Source organism: Vigna umbellata, chromosome 6, assembly GCF_029865625.1.
Source record: "Vigna umbellata cultivar VRB3 chromosome 6, Vumbellata_1.0, whole genome shotgun sequence".
Lineage (NCBI taxonomy): Eukaryota > Viridiplantae > Streptophyta > Magnoliopsida > Fabales > Fabaceae > Vigna > Vigna umbellata.
This window is the reverse complement of record NC_142170.1, coordinates 15,856,448-15,863,945: the sequence shown is the minus strand read 5'-3', so window position 1 is coordinate 15,863,945 and position 7,498 is coordinate 15,856,448.

The following is a 7,498-nucleotide window of genomic DNA, read 5'->3' as shown; positions in this document are numbered from 1 at the left end:
ATGGAAGAAACTAGGATCAGAATTGGTGAGTAAATGATTAAAATATTATTTTTTAAAATAATATTAAAATAATAAATAATATTAAAATATTAATGAATAGTAAATTTTTTTTTTACTATAAATAGCCATGGGAGGGAAGGGTATTCTACACCAAGAGAAGAGAAATCAAGTGAGAGAAAGTTAGAGAGAAATTTTTAGTTGCAAGAAGGGTAGAGGTTTTGAAAGGTTTCGGAGAAATAAATTCAGAGCGAGAGAAGTCTGGAATAGAGGTAAGGGGAGCTAATCTTTCTTGTATATGATTTTTATCCATGTTATGATAATGAATATGAGTTATGAGTATGTTAAAATTTTGGTAATGGTAGTTATCTATTCACTTATATAAATTTAGTTTTCATGATTATAATTTTCTTATTTTCGAGTTAGTATGGTAAAACTTTTCTTTTAATTACTTTGACCGTTGGATTTAGCTAAAATTTTAATATATGAATCCTAAGACCTATTTCTTCACTTTGACCGTTGGGATTTGTAATTAGAAGTCTGTACTTAGAGAAATAAATCCTGCATGTTTGAGTAAATTAATTACCCCTGTAGATCTGTTACTGAGTCATCTCGGTAAAATATATATTACGACTTATTTGACCGTTAGATCAACTTGAAAATTTTATATATGATTCCTAAGATATATTAATACACTTTGACCGATCGGATTATAAATTGAAAGTCTATGTTTGGAGAAAATAATTTTTAAGTTTTGAAAAATCTGATGAACACTATATTTCTGTTCTTAAGTTATTATGGTAAAAATTTCATATATATTTTATTTACCGTTAGATTGAGCCCAAAATTTAGTATGTAATTCATAAGACATATTAAGTCATTTTGACCGTTCAGATTTGTAATTAAATGTTTGTGCTTAGGGAAAATTAGTTCCGCATTTTGAGTATAATTGAAAACCACTTAAAATTCTGCACCTAAGTTACCTCGGTAAAACCTCAATATCTATCTAGTTAACCGTTGGATCAACCTGAAATTTTAATATATAGTTTATAACAAATAGTGAATTATTGTGACCATTCAGATTTGAAATCGGAGTTACAGATTTATAGATATTAATTTCGTATCTTCTCAGAGATCTCAATATTGCTTAAATTTCTATTTTTTGATATCTATATTAAATTTCGGTGTTAATATTATATGCTGTTGTTTTAAATCTGTAAATAAGAAATTTGTTAAAAACTATTTGAGGAACACTTTGGCTAAGGAAAGACTTGGTACTTAAGTTGTCCATTGTGACGCACCTCTCTTTCCTGGAAGTCTACTCGACAAGTTTTTAACTTAAATCCTATTGAACAGATTATGTACTGTTAAATTATTGTGTAATATATCTTGTTGGAATATATTCAGTTTGTATGATTTCTGAAATAATTGGACTTTATTAGATTTGAATTTATGCATCTGAATATGATTGTGAATTATAATGATGTGATTTATGTGGAGAGTATGTGAATGTATGCGATATAGTCAATTTGTATGACTTTTGGGATGGATGGACGTGATGCATATTGGTGTATGCATTCTGATTTGGTGTTTGATGCATATTGGTGTATGCATGATGCATATTGGTGTATGCATGATGCATATTGGTGTATGCATGATGCATATTGGTGTATGCATGATGCATATTGGTGTATGCATTCTGATTTGGTGTTTGATATATATTGATGCATGCAATGTGGTTTAGTGTGTAACTCATATTTGTTTATGTAATTTGATCTGGTATAGTGAGCATAGTATGGTTTGATATCGAGGTATGTTTATTGTATTGAATTGTTAGCTCACCCTTACATGTGTGTGCATGTGAATGCGATGATCGTATAATGCGTGATATTATACGGGAGCAGATGAAGAAATGTCGTCTGAAGCAATACGAATGAAGAAAGAGATCGAAGATAAGTTAGAAGGATTCAAGTTATACTTAGGAGTTTATAGTTGAAATCTGAGTTTAAAATATGTATATCAACTGTGAATTTTTAAGTGTGAGATTACGGGATGTTACCGTAAATGTGATAATATGAATTATCCAATGTGAGATATTGGGATGTTACACACTTCCTCCACTTCCTCCACTTCACCCACTTCCTCCACTTCCTCCACTTCCTCCACTTCGTCCACTTCCTCCACTTCCTCCACTTCCTCCACTTTGTCTACTTCGTCAACTTCGTCCGATTCGTCCACTTCTTCTACTTCTCAACTTCGTCAACTTCGTCAACTTTGTCCACTTCTTCTACTTCGTCCACTTCGTCTACTTCGTCACCTTCGTCGACTTCGTTCACTTGCTCCACTACCTCCACTACCTCCTCTACATCCACTTCCTCCACTCCTTCCACTTCCTCCACTTCACCCATTTCACCCACTTCCTCCACTTCTTCCACTCGTCAACTTCGTCAAGTTCATCCACTTCCTCCACTTCCTCCCCTTCCTCCGCTTCCTCCACTTCCTTCACATCGTTCATTTCGTCAACTTCGGCCACTTCGTCAACTTCCTCCACTTCCGCCACTTCCTCCACTTCTTCCACCGCTTCGGCACTTCGCCACTTCGTCCACTTCCTCCACTTCCTGCACTTCGTCCATTTCGTCAACTTCCTTCACTTCGTCCACTTTGTCAAGTTCATCAACTTCCTCGACTTCCTCGACTTCCTCCACTTCTTCCTCCATTTCGTCCACTTCGTCCATTTCGTCAACTTCGTCCCGTTCGTCGACTTCGTCCACTTTGTCCACTTCGTCCACTTCATTGACTTCGTCCACTTTGTCCACTTCCTCCACTTCCACCACTTCCTCCACTTCGCCACATCGTCCACTTCCTCCACTTCCTCCACTTCCTGCACTTCCTTCACTTCCTCTACTTCATCAACTTCGTTAACTTCCTCAAGTTCATCCACTTCGTCCACTTCCTCCACTTCCTCCACTTCCTCCGCTTCCTCCACTTCCTTCACATCGTTCATTTCGTCAATTTCGTCCACTTCGTCCACTTCGACACATCGTCCACTTCCTCCACTTCCTCCACTTCCTTCCACTTCCTCCACTTCCTTCACTTCCTCCACTTAATCAAATTCGTCCACTTCATCCACTTCCTAAATTTCGTGCACTTCGTGAACTTCGTCCGCTTCGTCCGCTTCGTCCACTTCTTCTACTTCGTGAACTTCGTCCACTTGGTCCACTTCGTCCACTTCGTCGAATTCGTCCACTTCGTCAACTTCGTCAACTTCACCAACTTCGTCCACGTCCCCCTTTACCTCCACTTCCTCCACTTCCCCCACTTCCTCCACTTCCTCCACTTCGTCCACATCCACCACTTCGCCCACTTCCTCCACATCGTCCACTTCGTCGACTTCATCAACTTCGTCTACTTTGTCATCTTCGTCAACTTCGTCGACTTCCTCCACTACCTCCACTTCCTCCACTTCCTCCACTGCCTCCACTTCCTCTACTTCGTCAACTTCGTCAAGTTCAACCACGTCGTCCACTTCCTCCCCTTCCTCCCCTTCCTCCACTTCCTTCACATCGTTCATTTCGTCAACTTCGTCCACTTTGGCACTTCGCCACTTCGTCCACTTCGTCCGCTTCCTCCACTTCCTCCACTTCGTCCACTTCCTCCACTTCGTCAACTTCATCAACTTCGTCCAGTTCTTCTACTTCGTGAACTTCCTCTACTTCGTCACCTTCGTCAACTTCGTCGACTTCCTCCACTACCTCCACTTCCTGCACTTCATCCACTTCCTCCACTTCCTCCACTTAATCAAATTCGTCCACTGCATCCACTTCCTCAATTTCGTCCACTTCGCGAACTTCGTCCACCTCGTCCTCCTCGTCCACTTCCTCCACTTCCTCCACTTCTTCTACTTCGTGAACTTCGTCCAGTTGGTCCACTTCGTCCACTTCGTCGAATTCGTCCACTTCGTCAACTTCGTCCACTTCGTCCACTTCGTCAACTTCGTCAACTTCGTAGACTTCGTCAACTTCACCAACTTCGTCCACGTCCCCCTTTACCTCCACTTCCTCCACTTCCCCCACTTCCTCCACTTCCTCCACTTCGTCAACTTCGTCCACTTCCACCACTTCGCCCACATCGTCCACTTCGTCGACTTCATCAACTTCGTCTACTTTGTCCCCTTCGTCAACTTCGTCGACTTCCTCCACTACCTCCACTTCCTCCACTTCCTCCACTTCCTCCACTTCCTCTACTTCATCAACTTCGTCAACTTCCTCAAGTTCATCCACTTCGTCCACTTCGTCCACTTCCTCCGCTTCCTCCACTTCCTTCGCATCGTTCATTTCGTCAACTTCGTCCACTTTGGCACTTCGCCACTTCGTCCACTTCCTCCACTTCGTCCACTTCGTCCGCTTCCTCCACTTCCTCCACTTCCTCCACTTCATCAACTTCGTGCAGTTCTTCTACTTCGTGAACTTCGTCTACTTCGTCACCTTTGTCAACTTCGTCGACTTCCTCCACTACCTCCACTTCCTCCACTTCCTCCACTTCATCCACTTCCTCCACTTCCTCCACTTCCTCCACTTCGTCAACTTCGTCCACTTCGTCCATTTCGCCCATTTCATCCACTTCCTCTACTTCCTCCACTTCGTCAACTTCGTCAAGTTCATCCACTTCATCCACTTCCTCCCCTTCCTTCGCTTCCTCCACTTCCTTCACATCGTTCATTTCGTCAACTTCGTCCACTTTGGCACTTCGCCACTTCCTCCACTTCCTCCACTTCCTCCACTTCCTCCACTTCATCAACTTCGTCCAGTTCTTCTACTTCGTGAACTTCGTCTACTTCGTCACCTTTGTCAACTTCGTCGACTTGTTCCACTACCTCCACTTCCTCCACTTCCTCCACTTCCGCCACTTCATCCACTTCCTCCACTTCCTCCACTTCCTCCACTTCGTCAACTTCGTCCACTTCGCCACATCGTCCACTTGCTCCACTTCCTCCACTTCCTCCGCTTCCCCGACTTCCTCCACTTTGCCCACTTTCTCAATTTCGTCCACCTCGTCCTCTTCGTCCTCTTCCTTCACTTCCTCCATTTCCTCCACTTGGTCAACTTTGTCAACTTAATCCACTTCGTCCAATTCGTCCACTTCGTCAACTTCGTCCACGTCGTCAACTTCGTCAACTTCGTCAACTTCGTAGACTTCGTCAACTTCACGAAGTTCGTCCACTTCCCTCTCTACCTTCACTTCCTCCACTTCCTCCACTTCCTCCACTTCACCCACTTCCTCCACTTCCTCCACTTCCTCCACTTCCTCCACTTCGTCCACTTCCTCCACTTCGTCTACTTCGTCAACTTCGTCCGATTCGTCCACTTCTTCTACTTCTCAACTTCGTCCACTTCGTCAACTTCGTCCACTTCGTCCACTTCTTCTACTTAGTCCACTTCGTCTACTTCGTCACCTTCGTCGACTTCGTTCACTTCCTCCACTACCTCCACTACCTCCTCTACATCCACTTCCTCCACTCCTTCCACTTCCTCCACTTCACCCATTTCATCCACTTCCTCCACTTCTTCCACTTCGTCAACTTCGTGAAGTTCATCCACTTCCTCCACTTCCTCCTCTTCCTCCGCTTCCTCCACTTCCTTCACAACGTTCATTTCGTCAACTTCGTCCACTTCGTCAACTTCCTCCACTTCCGCCACTTCCTCCACTTCTTCCACCACTTCGGCACTTCGCCACTTCGTCCACTTCCTCCACTTCCTGCACTTCGTCCACTTCGTCAACTTCCTTCACTTCGTCGACTTCGTCAACTTCCTCCACTTCCTCCACTTCATCCACTTCTTCCTCCATTTCGTCCACTTCGTCAATTTCCTCAACTTCGTCCCCTTCCTCCACTTCGTCCACTTTGTCCACTTCATCCACTTCATTGACTTCGTCCACTTCCTCCACTTCCACCACTTCCTCCACTTCGCCACATCGTCCACTTCCTCCACTTCCTCCACTTCCTCCACTTCCTCCACTTCCTCCACTTCCTCCACTTCCTTCACATCGTTCATTTCGTCAACTTCGTCCACTTCGTACACTTTGTCCACTTCGACACATCGTCCACCTCCTCCACTTCCTCCACTTCCTTCCACTTCCTCCACTTCCTTCACTTCCTCCACTTCCTCCACTTAATCAAATTCGTCCACTTCATCCACTTCCTCAATTTCGTCCACTTCGCGAACTTCGTCCACCTCGTCCTCTTTGTCCACTTCCTCCACTTCTTCTACTTCGTGAACTTAGTCCACTTGGTCCACTTCGTCCACTTCGTCGAATTCGTCCACTTCGTCAACTTCGTCCACTTCGTCAACTTCGTCAACTTCGTAGACTTCGTCAACTTCACCAACTTCGTCCACGTCCCCCTTTACCTCCACTTCCTCCACTTCCCCCACTTCCTCCACTTCCTCCACTTCGTCAACTTCGTCCACTTCCACCACTTCGCCCACATCGTCCACTTCGTCGACTTCATCAACTTCGTCTACTTTGTCCCCTTCGTCAACTTCGTCGACTTCCTCCACTACCTCCACTTCCTCCACTTCCTCCACTTCCTCCACTTCCTCCACTTCCTCCACTTCCTCTACTTCATCAACTTCGTCAACTTCCTCAAGTTCATCCACTTCGTCCACTTCCTCCGCTTCCTCCACTTCCTTCACATCGTTCATTTCGTCAACTTCGTCCACTTTGGCACTTCGCCACTTCGTCCACTTCCTCCACTTCGTCGACTTCGTCCGCTTCCTCCACTTCCTCCACTTCCTCCACTTCATCAACTTCGTCCAGTTCTTCTACTTCGTGAACTTCGTCTACTTCGTCACCTTTGTCAACTTCGTCGACTTCCTCCACTACCTCCACTTCCTCCACTTCCTCCACTTCATCCACATCCTCCACTTCCTCCACTTCGTCAACTTCGTCCACTTCGTCCATTTCGCCCATTTCATCCACTTCCTCTACTTCCTCCACTTCGTCAACTTCGTCAAGTTCATCCACTTCATCCACTTCCTCCCCTTCCTTCGCTTCCTCCACTTCCTTCACATCGTTCATTCCGTCAACTTCGTCCACTTTGGCACTTCGCCACTTCCTCCACTTCCTCCACTTCGTCCGCTTCGTCCGCTTCCTCCACTTCCTCCACTTCCTCCACTTCATCAACTTCGTCCAGTTCTTCTACTTCGTGAACTTCGTCTACTTCGTCACCTTTGTCAACTTCGTCGACTTCCTCCACTACCTCCACTTCCTCCACTTCCTCCACTTCCGCCACTTCATCCACTTCCTCCACTTCCTCCACTTCGTCAACTTCGTCCACTTCGCCACATCGTCCACTTGCTCCACTTCCTCCACTTCCTCCGCTTCCCCGACTTCCTCCACTTTGCCCACTTCCTCAATTTCGTCCACCTCGTCCTCTTCGTCCTCTTCCTCCACTTCCTCCACTTCCTCCACTTGGTCAACTTTGTCAACTTAATCCACTTCGTCC